The 9,350-nt window shown below is 38.3% G+C and overlaps 1 pseudogene; it reads right to left on the bottom strand.

The window, feature by feature from the left end:
* Window positions 1-7,262: 7,262 nt before the first annotated feature.
* LOC101098205 lies at window positions 7,263-8,002 on the bottom strand (annotated as a pseudogene).
* Between the last annotated feature and the right edge of the window lie 1,348 nt (window positions 8,003-9,350).

Raw genomic sequence — 9,350 nt, 5'->3', positions numbered from 1 at the left:
ATTAATATTTGCATTTGTTATGAAGTATATTAATCCAAAAACAAATGATTAGTGATGTAATTTAATGTGTAAAAAATGCATCCTAGATACAATATATATTTTTATTCTCTACACTTCTGATATACATATCAATATAGATATATAGATATACATATGCCACTAATAATGTTTTGATGCTTATAAAAAGTGAATTATGGGAGTAATTACTTTCTCAAATGAAATAGAATATTACTCCCTTCGAATATAAAAAATGAAATAAAAGTATTCTTTAACTCTCCTGTTAAAATCACAGATATTTTTGGCATTCACTATGTATAAATTCTTTCATTCTTTCATAGGTTTCCAATCTATTTTGCCAACCTCATCATGTACCACCTCCCAATGAACCCTAGGCTCTAGCCACACTTTTATAATTACTGTTCCCTGTGTACTGTTAACAGCAAATTATTTTAACTATTTTCTTATACTGAACCATCCTTGCATTTTTAAAATGAACCCTGGGTTTGATGACTAACTCATAATTGACTTAATTTGATTTTTAGTTAATGCTTTTGCTTCAATATTTGTGAGTCAGACAAAGCTATTGTTTTCGTTACCAAGCTCTCCTTGTTAGTTTTCAGGTATTAACATGTGTTGTTTAAAAGAAGAGGAAGAAAAGAATGTGGAAACTTTTCTTCTCACTTTATTTTTGGGGGCAGTTGAATAATACTGGAATTATCTTTTGCTTATAGTGTTAATAGAATTTACCATGTGAAGCTATCTTGGCTGACTTTTTTTGTGTGTGGGGGGGATAGGTAATCTGACAATATTCTCCATTTATTACAACATTATACTTCACTCTTTTTAGTAGGGATTTATAAGTATATCATTTGAAGTTAAAATGGAAAGTTCAAAAGTATTAAAAGCCAGAAATTATTCATAATTTTGACTCTGCCAAGTGGAATTAGAGGTAGAGGTTTGGACAGTAGGATGAATTTTTTACTTTTTCTTTAAATCTTTTTCTGTTATGTATTGTTTTTATATAAAAAGTAAAAACCACTGTTTTAATTTTAATAAAACTAGTTTAAATATCTTTAAAAGATATTTTCACCAGCTGTATGAACATAGTTACAAAATTGGATGTACTTACTTCATATGTTCTATATATCTGTATTATTTGAATGTTTATGGTGAATTTGCATTACATCAGCTATTCAAAAAAGCTACAATATGTGGATTAAAAATGCAAACTCCTTAGAATACAAAATTCTTTGTTATCTGGCACTGCACTGCCTCCCTTATTTTTATCTCTTACCTATACCCACCCTCATTCGAGTCATGTTTACCTATGTACATGCAGTTTAACAAAGCATATCTTCACAACCTCACACAATATGTTTCTTTTATCTGTAGTACCTTCCCTAGTCTCCCTGCTTTTTATTCTAGCTAACTCTTACTCAGCCTTGAAACTTCAGCTTTTGAAATACACCGCTTAGAAACTGGGGTCCTGTACACCTCTGTGTTCCCATAGAATGCGATATCCTAACAGATTATCAGACTCTACTGCAATTGTCTATTTACTTCTCTGGCACTCATTTGATTTTGAATTGTATGTAGTCTGGTTCTAGAGCACAGAGATAAATGTTTGGTTAATCAATGATATATGTTTGTTTTATACACATACCTACATGTATGTATATATATTTTCAAACCTCATTCCAGTAGAATCTTTGCTTTTAAATTGTTATATGTTTATTTTATACACTAGCCAATAACAAAAGCAATGTCTTAGGTAGCTTTGTGTGTTCTAATCCCATAACACAACTACTTTCACATGTTAAAAATTTCGTTGACATACATATAGTATTTTTAACCATCATTTCATGCCTTGATTCCCCACTGTATATTCATATCTCATAAATAAATAAAAATTTATCATTTTACTGTGAAAAAGACCCTAATATTCACCATTAATGACTATTTAGTTTGTCCTTCTACCAAGTCCTTATAAGAATGTTATAGTATTATAAATTATATCTTGGCCTTCACCCAGGAAATAATTATAGAGGGAGTTTTGAGAAGGTTCAATGTTTCCCCAGAGAGAAGAAAAAAACATAATGACTTTGTAACTCTGTGAATTGATTCTCCAGAAGTGGAGACTAGTTTCCATTGAATTTTCAACATTTCCCTATCGTTTCTCATGTTAACAAAGAACACATTCATTTATTCAATTTACATTGAGCACGAACTATGTGTCAGGCTACACTAAGCCTTGGGAATACATTATTGCACATTAAAGATCATTTATAAAATACAGATCAGCATTATTGACACAATCTTTTGCTATAAGTTGCATAGCAACAGCAGCAGAAATATTAGCAGCTAAAACATATTGAGTACTTAATACATACAATGTGCCATTTATAGCAGTCTAGAGATAAAGTTGGCCCTACCTTCACCGAAACACAGGGAAGGAGGTCCATCCAGAGTCTCTGCCATCTTCCCCATCCCAGACAAACTCTCAGGTACTATCTTTGACATGTTTAGGCTCCTTACATTTAAAACACAATTAGTCCTTCTTTCTCAAGTCACTTAATTTTGAATACATAGTTTCCTTGAACTATTAGAAATGTTAGGACCAAGAGATGGGGACCAGACTTAAATATTCCAATTATATGGGATAAGCCAAAGAGAACTCAGACATTTATCCAAGATTAGCTTCCTATTTCAACCTCAAGTAACATATTGCCCAAGGCAAGGCAAATCTTGCAAGTACAGTAAAACCTTGGATTGCGAGTAACTTGTTCTGCAAGTGTTCTGCAAGATGAGCATATATTTCTAATAAATTTTAACTTGATAAACAAGCAATGTCTTGCAGTATGAGGAGTAAGTGATGCCAAACATTGCATGATCACAGCTAAGCCACTTTTACATAGTGCTTCTATCTCTCTCTTGCTGAGGGATTCTGGGTATTCATCTCCCATGCTCAGGTGCTCAGTCTCAGGCCTTAGTGTTTGGTAGAAATCAGTGATTTTTCAGAACATTGGAAAGTGTCCACAACTGGCACTAGTGTATTTTTGTCACTTCAAAGCAACAGTACTTTGCTTTTCCATACAAAAGTAAGGTTAAGAATGCTTTGCTTCATTCTAGGTAAAGCTGCCTGCAGATATAGACCCTTTCCTCTGCTGCCTTATTGCCAGTTACTTAAATACAGTATATGACAAAAGTTTATTAATACTGTACTGTAGTCAACATCTGTGTGAGGTCCCAATAGTTCATTGTTGCTTTTAATTCCCTTGCCTTTGGGGATGTGTCAAGTAAGAAATTGCTACGGCTGAGGTCAGAGAGGTCTTTTCCTGTTTTCTCCTCTAGGGTTTTGATGGTTTCCTGCCTCACATTCAGGTCCTTTATCCATTTTGAGTTTATTTTTGTGAATGGTGTGAGAAAGTTGTCTAGTTTCAACCTTCTGCATGTTGCTGTCCAGTTCTCCCAGCACCATTTGTTAAAGAGACTGTCTTTTTTCCATTGGATAAAGCTTCTGCACAGCAAAGGAAACAATCAACAAAACTAAAAGGCAACAAACAGAATGGGAAAAGATATTTGCAAATGACATATCGGACAAAGGGCTAGTATCCAAAATCTATAAAGAGTTCACCAAACTTCACACCCGAAAAACAATCCAGTGAAGAAGTGGGCAGAAAACATGAATAGACACTTCTCTAAAGAAGACATCCGGATGGCCAACAGGCACATGAAAAGATACTCAACGTCGTTCCTCATCAGGGAAATACAAATCAAAACCACACTCAGATATCACCTCATGCCAGTCAGAGTGGCCAAAATGAACAAATCAGGAGACTATAGATGCTGGAGAAGATGTGGAGAAACAGGAACCCTCTTGCACTGTTGGTGGGAATGCCAACTGGTGCAGCCACTCTGGAAAACAGTGTGGAGGTTCTTCAAAAAGTTAAAAATAGACCTACCCTATGACCCAGCAGTAGCACTGCTAGGAATTTACCCAAGGGATACAGGAGTACTGATGCATAGGGGCACTTGTACCCCAATGTTTATAGCAGCACTCTCAACAATAGCCAAATTGTGGAAAGAGCCTAAATGTCCATCAACTGATGAATGGATAAAGAAATTGTGGTTTATATACACAATGGAGTACTATGTGGCAATGAGAAATAATGAAATATGGCCCTTAGTAGCAATGTGGATGGAACTGGAGAGTGTTATGCTAAGTGAAATAAGCCATACAGAGAAAGTCAGATACCATATGTTTTCACTCTTATGTGGATCCTGAGAAACTAAACAGGAACCCATGGGGGAGGGGAAGGAAAAAAAAAAAAAGAGAGAGGTTAGAATGGGAGAGAGCCAAAGCATAAGAGAGTCTTAAAAACTGAGAACAAACTGAGAGTTGATGGGGGGTGGGAGGGAGGGGAGGGTGGGTGGTGGGTATTGAAGAGGGCATCTTTTGGGACGAGCACTGGGTGTTGTATGGAAACCAATTTCACAATAAATTTCATATATTTAAAAAACTAAACATAACATTTTTCCATAGTATAAAAAATAATGTTTTAAGGAATAAGATACAACTAAAACGTAAGACATTTAGGGAGAAATAGAACAAAAATTAAGGAAAACATTGAAAACAATTTTAAAGTATTTTTTAAAAACCTAAAGAAATAAAGTAATACCATCTTTATGGAAAAAAGAAAAACATTTGTGTGAGCATATACAATAGCCCCCTGCAGAAAAAGGTTGAAAAGAAAAGCAGTAAGAAGGAGATGATTATGGTGGAAGTTAAGAGGGAAATCATTGAGAAATATGAATGAGGTATACGAGTGGCCGAAATTACAAGATTTTGTAAGAAGTCTATGTTGACCATTTGCACACTATTAAAGAAGAAAGAAGAAATAAGGGTGCTAGATGCAGCAAAAGGAGTCACAAGAATATCAAAGCAACCACCATGTCTTCTGGACGATGTAGAAAAGTTGCTTTTGGTTTGGATAAATGAGAAGCAACTAGCAGGTGATACTGTGACCAAGAACTTTATCTGCAAGAAGGCAAATGCCTTGTACACCAACTTTGTAAGTAAACTGCCAAGTATGTCAACAGAAAATGAAGAAGTTTTCAAGGCAAGAAGGGGATGGCTTGATAACTTTAAGAGGAGAGGTGGCATCCATAGTGTTGTGAGACACGGACAAGCTGCGATTTCGCATGCTAAGACAGCTGAGGCATTCGCTGAGTTCCAGAATATCATCATTTCCGAGTTTTACCTGCCAGAGCAAGTCTTTAACTGTGATGAGATGGGGCTTTTTTGGAAAAAAGATGCCTAAGAGGACATACATTACAGAAGAAGAGAACACAATGCCCACGAAATGTCACAAGCCCACGAAAGACCGTCTCACCCTCTTGTGCTAATGCAGGCAGGGATTTCAAATTTTTTTTTCAACTTTTATTTATTTTTGGGACAGAGAGAGAGAGAGAGCATGAACGGGGGAGGGGCAGAGAGAGAAGGAGACACAGAATCGGAAGCAGGCTCCAGGCTCTGAGCCATCAGGCCAGAGCCTGACGCGGAGCTCGAACTCACAGACCGCGAGATCGTGACCTGGCTGAAGTCAGACGCTTAACCGACTGCGCCACCCAGGTGCCCCGCAGGCAGGGATTTCAAAGGCAAGCCCCTGCTCCTGTATCATTCCAAGAATTCATGAGCCTTCAAGAAATGCAAGGTGCAGAAGAGTCAGTTAAATGTTATGTGGAGGTCCAACAGCAAGCTTGGGTCACTGATATCTTATTCATTGAGTGGATCAATGAGGTCTTCAGTCCTGCAGTAAAGAAATACCTTTTAGGAAAGAATCTGCCCCTCAAAGCCTTGCTGGTTATGGATAATGCTCCTGCTCATACTCCAGGCTTTGAGGATGGAATTTGAGTTCATTAAGGTCAGGTTCCTTCCTCCCAACACCACTCCAGTCCTCCAATCCATGGATCAGCCGGTCATTTTGAATTTTAAAAAGCTTTACACCAGAGCACTATTTCAGCAATGCTTCAAGGTGACTGAAGGAACAAATCTTACCCTCCAAGAGTTTTGGAAAAATCATTTCCACATCGTGAACTTCCTCAAGATCATCAATAAAGCCTGGGATGGGATCACCAAGAGAACCGTCATCTGCTTGGAGAAAACTGAGGCCTGATTGCATTCTCGGACATGACTTAGAGGGGCCTGCTCAGTAACAGGAGTTGCCAGTTGTCAGTGAAATCATAACCTTGGGGAAGACCATGGGACTGGAAAGAGGATAAGATTCAAGAGCTGGTGGAGGAACATGGCCAGGAGCTGACCACTGACAAACTTATGGATCTGCATCGCGAGCAACAGCAAGAGGCTATGGAGGAGATCTTGTGTGCAGAGGAGGAGGAGGAAAGGTTGAGGAATCCCTCACTCCAAATGAGATTAGGGAGATGTGTAAAATGTGGGAAACAGTACAAAATTTGTAGAAAAGCACCACCCAAATAAGGCTGTAGCACTGCGAGCGATGAATCTGTTTAATGACAATGCAATGTCACACTTCTGCAAAATCCTCAAAAGGAAGCAAAAGCATGTGTCATTGGATAAGTTCCTTTTTAAAGTGGCATGAAAAGAAAAAGATTCCATTGAGCTAATAGATAGCAGTGATCCGTTAGTGATAGTAAAAGTCGTCCTACACAATAACCCCCTTCTCTTGTCTCCCTCACACCAGCCACGAAGGTTTTCAAAGGTAAATGCAAGTTATTTATCTTTTTTTTAACATTTTACATTTTCTTTATTATTTTGTATTATATTACAGTATGGTAATCATTTTATATGAATATTTTTGGGTTGTGGAGCAAATCATCTGAGTTTCTATTATTTCTTATGGGAAAATTCGCTTAGATATACAAGTCCTTTGGATTACAAGCATATTTCCTGAATGAATTATACTTTGCAAACAAGCTTTTACTGTATTTTCTGTGATCTGTATAACAGAAGATACCACACTTGAAGGGAGAACAAGAAAGTAGAAAAAATTACAGTGGAAGATAAAACAGACTCTCCTCAATCTAGTAGGGTATGGAAAGGGAGAGGCAATGTTTAAAATGATTTCAGGGGCGCCTGGGTGGCTCAGTCAGTTGAGCATCTGACTTCAGTTCAGGTCATGATCTCGTGGTTGACAAGTTTGACCTTGCGTAGGGCTCTGTGTCTCCCTCTCTCTCTGCCCCTCCTCTGCTCATGCTCTGTCTCAAAAATAAATATAAACATTAAATTTTTTTTTACTAGGCAAAGAACTTTATTAATCTTGTTTCAAACTTTATTCCCAGGCTTCTTCAGCTTAATTAGCTGCAAAGAATGAATTGTATATAAGCAAAACTGAAAAGAGCTGCAGTGTCCAAGGGGCTTGGGCTTAAAATATTAGAGATCTAGATTTTATCAGATTCATGAACAAAATTTTTAAAAAGCAGTCATAATATAAAATAGCAGCTCCCAGTAACTTCTTCAAGTTTTATCATCTTGAGAAGTTGACTCAATTCAGTTTGCTTCATTCTTGGAAGCTTCACCCAAATTCTCAAGATCTGGAACTTCATCATCACCATCCTCTCCGTTAGAAAGTGGTGCCTTTCCATCCACAGATTGGGCAGAGCTTCAGCCAGCTTTCTTAAACTTTTCAGACTGTCTGCACCAAGTTGGTTTAAGATACTGGGTAGCATTTCTGTCAGCTGCTTTGTCTCAGCTGGCCTGTAATGGTGAAAGTGTTCGCTGCCAGGGACGCCTAAACTTTAGGGTTGTTAAAGTGGACCACTGTTCCTTGGTTTGTGCACATATTCACTTCTTCAATACCAGAGATATTGTTTACCCCTAACTTATTTAAGGAGAACTGAAGTTTTTTATCATCTGCTGTAGCTGTTCTATGAACCACCTTCTTTCAGCAAGCAGTTCCTTTCCCACCAATGTGTACTTGTGCTTGCAGTTGGCGAGTTTCTCTTAGTTCATGATAGTTTCTTTCATCTTGTTGGAGCAGAAATGGGACCGCGTGAGAGACTAGGGTTGGTGCTCAGGAGGTCTCAGGTGGACCAGCTGAGATTCAACATTAAAAAAAATTTTTAATGATTTCAATAGTCACTTTTTCTTTAACCTTGCTAATAATTATCAGGAACATGTGATTGACATTTTAAAATATTTGAAGAACTAGTCTTTTTCCACTTAAATTTATTTTTGTTGTTCAGAAATTTCCAGGTTCCCTGAATTTTTATTCAGAATTTTGAATATATATTATGTAATAATATGTTATATTAATAATATATGAGATCATTGTTACCAAAACCCGAGTTCAGCTGCCCATCACTCCAAAGACCAATACTCAAGAGATAAGTTTTGGTTGGAAAGGAATATGAGTTTTATTCAGGAGGTTGGCCACCTGGGGAGAAGGTGACTCTTGTCCAAAGGCCAACTCCAAGGTTTCTGCCTGGCCCATGGGTTTTTCTTTTTAAATGTTTATTTATTTATTTATTTATTTTTAAGATAAAGAGATAGCGAGCAGGTGGGGAATGGGAGGGAAGAGGGAGAGAAAGAATCCAAGCAGGCTCCATGCTGTCCGCACAGAGCCTGATGCAGGGCTGGAATCCAGGATCCTTGAGGTTTTGACCTGAGCTGAAACCGAGTCAGACGCTTAACTGACTGAGCCACCCAGGCACCACTGGCCCAAGGGTTTTTAAAGGCATTTAGGGTAGTTAATCAATAAAGGGAGTATGGGAATACCTAACATTTCTTGATTATGTGCAGACTCAATGGTGCCAGCTACAGATATTATCTCAGTGCTTGGAGCAAGGTGATCTGGTTCCTTAGTGCCTGAGGGTTGTACAGAGGTGCTCTGTTCTTTCTAGGAAAGAATGCAGGATCTATAAATATAAAAAGAAAGGTTAATCAACCATGTGGGCTAAAGGTGCTTGCTAAAGCTTAAAAGACTACTAAGTTGGCCAGAGGGTCCTAGGAGGTTTCATCATTATATACCATTAAATATAATTTTAAATCTATCTATCTATCAACAAAGTGGTTCCTCCACAACCCCTTAGGCAGGAGCAGGATCAACACCTGTTTCGGGGTTCCAAGCAGTCTGCATAAGGCACCCGTTGATAACAGGTTCAAGATCCAGGCAGTCACTCAGAGACTGGGCACTGCGCAGAGGCCTCAGATCCAGCAAGTGTCCGCACTGCAGGCTTCATCCAGAAGCAGTCAACCACTGTGTCATTCCCGCCAGGGTTCCCAACCAGGTCTGAGCTCTGGGGAGGTTTGCTCAGAAAGCAATGGACCAGGCTTGGTGCCCAGGGCCTTTGTTGAGGCCTCTGCTCACAGTCCG

Source organism: Felis catus, chromosome X, assembly GCF_018350175.1.
Source record: "Felis catus isolate Fca126 chromosome X, F.catus_Fca126_mat1.0, whole genome shotgun sequence".
NCBI classification, from domain to species: Eukaryota; Metazoa; Chordata; class Mammalia; order Carnivora; family Felidae; genus Felis; species Felis catus.
The sequence above is the reverse complement of the archived record's forward strand: the minus strand, read 5'-3'. Positions and strand labels throughout refer to the sequence as shown.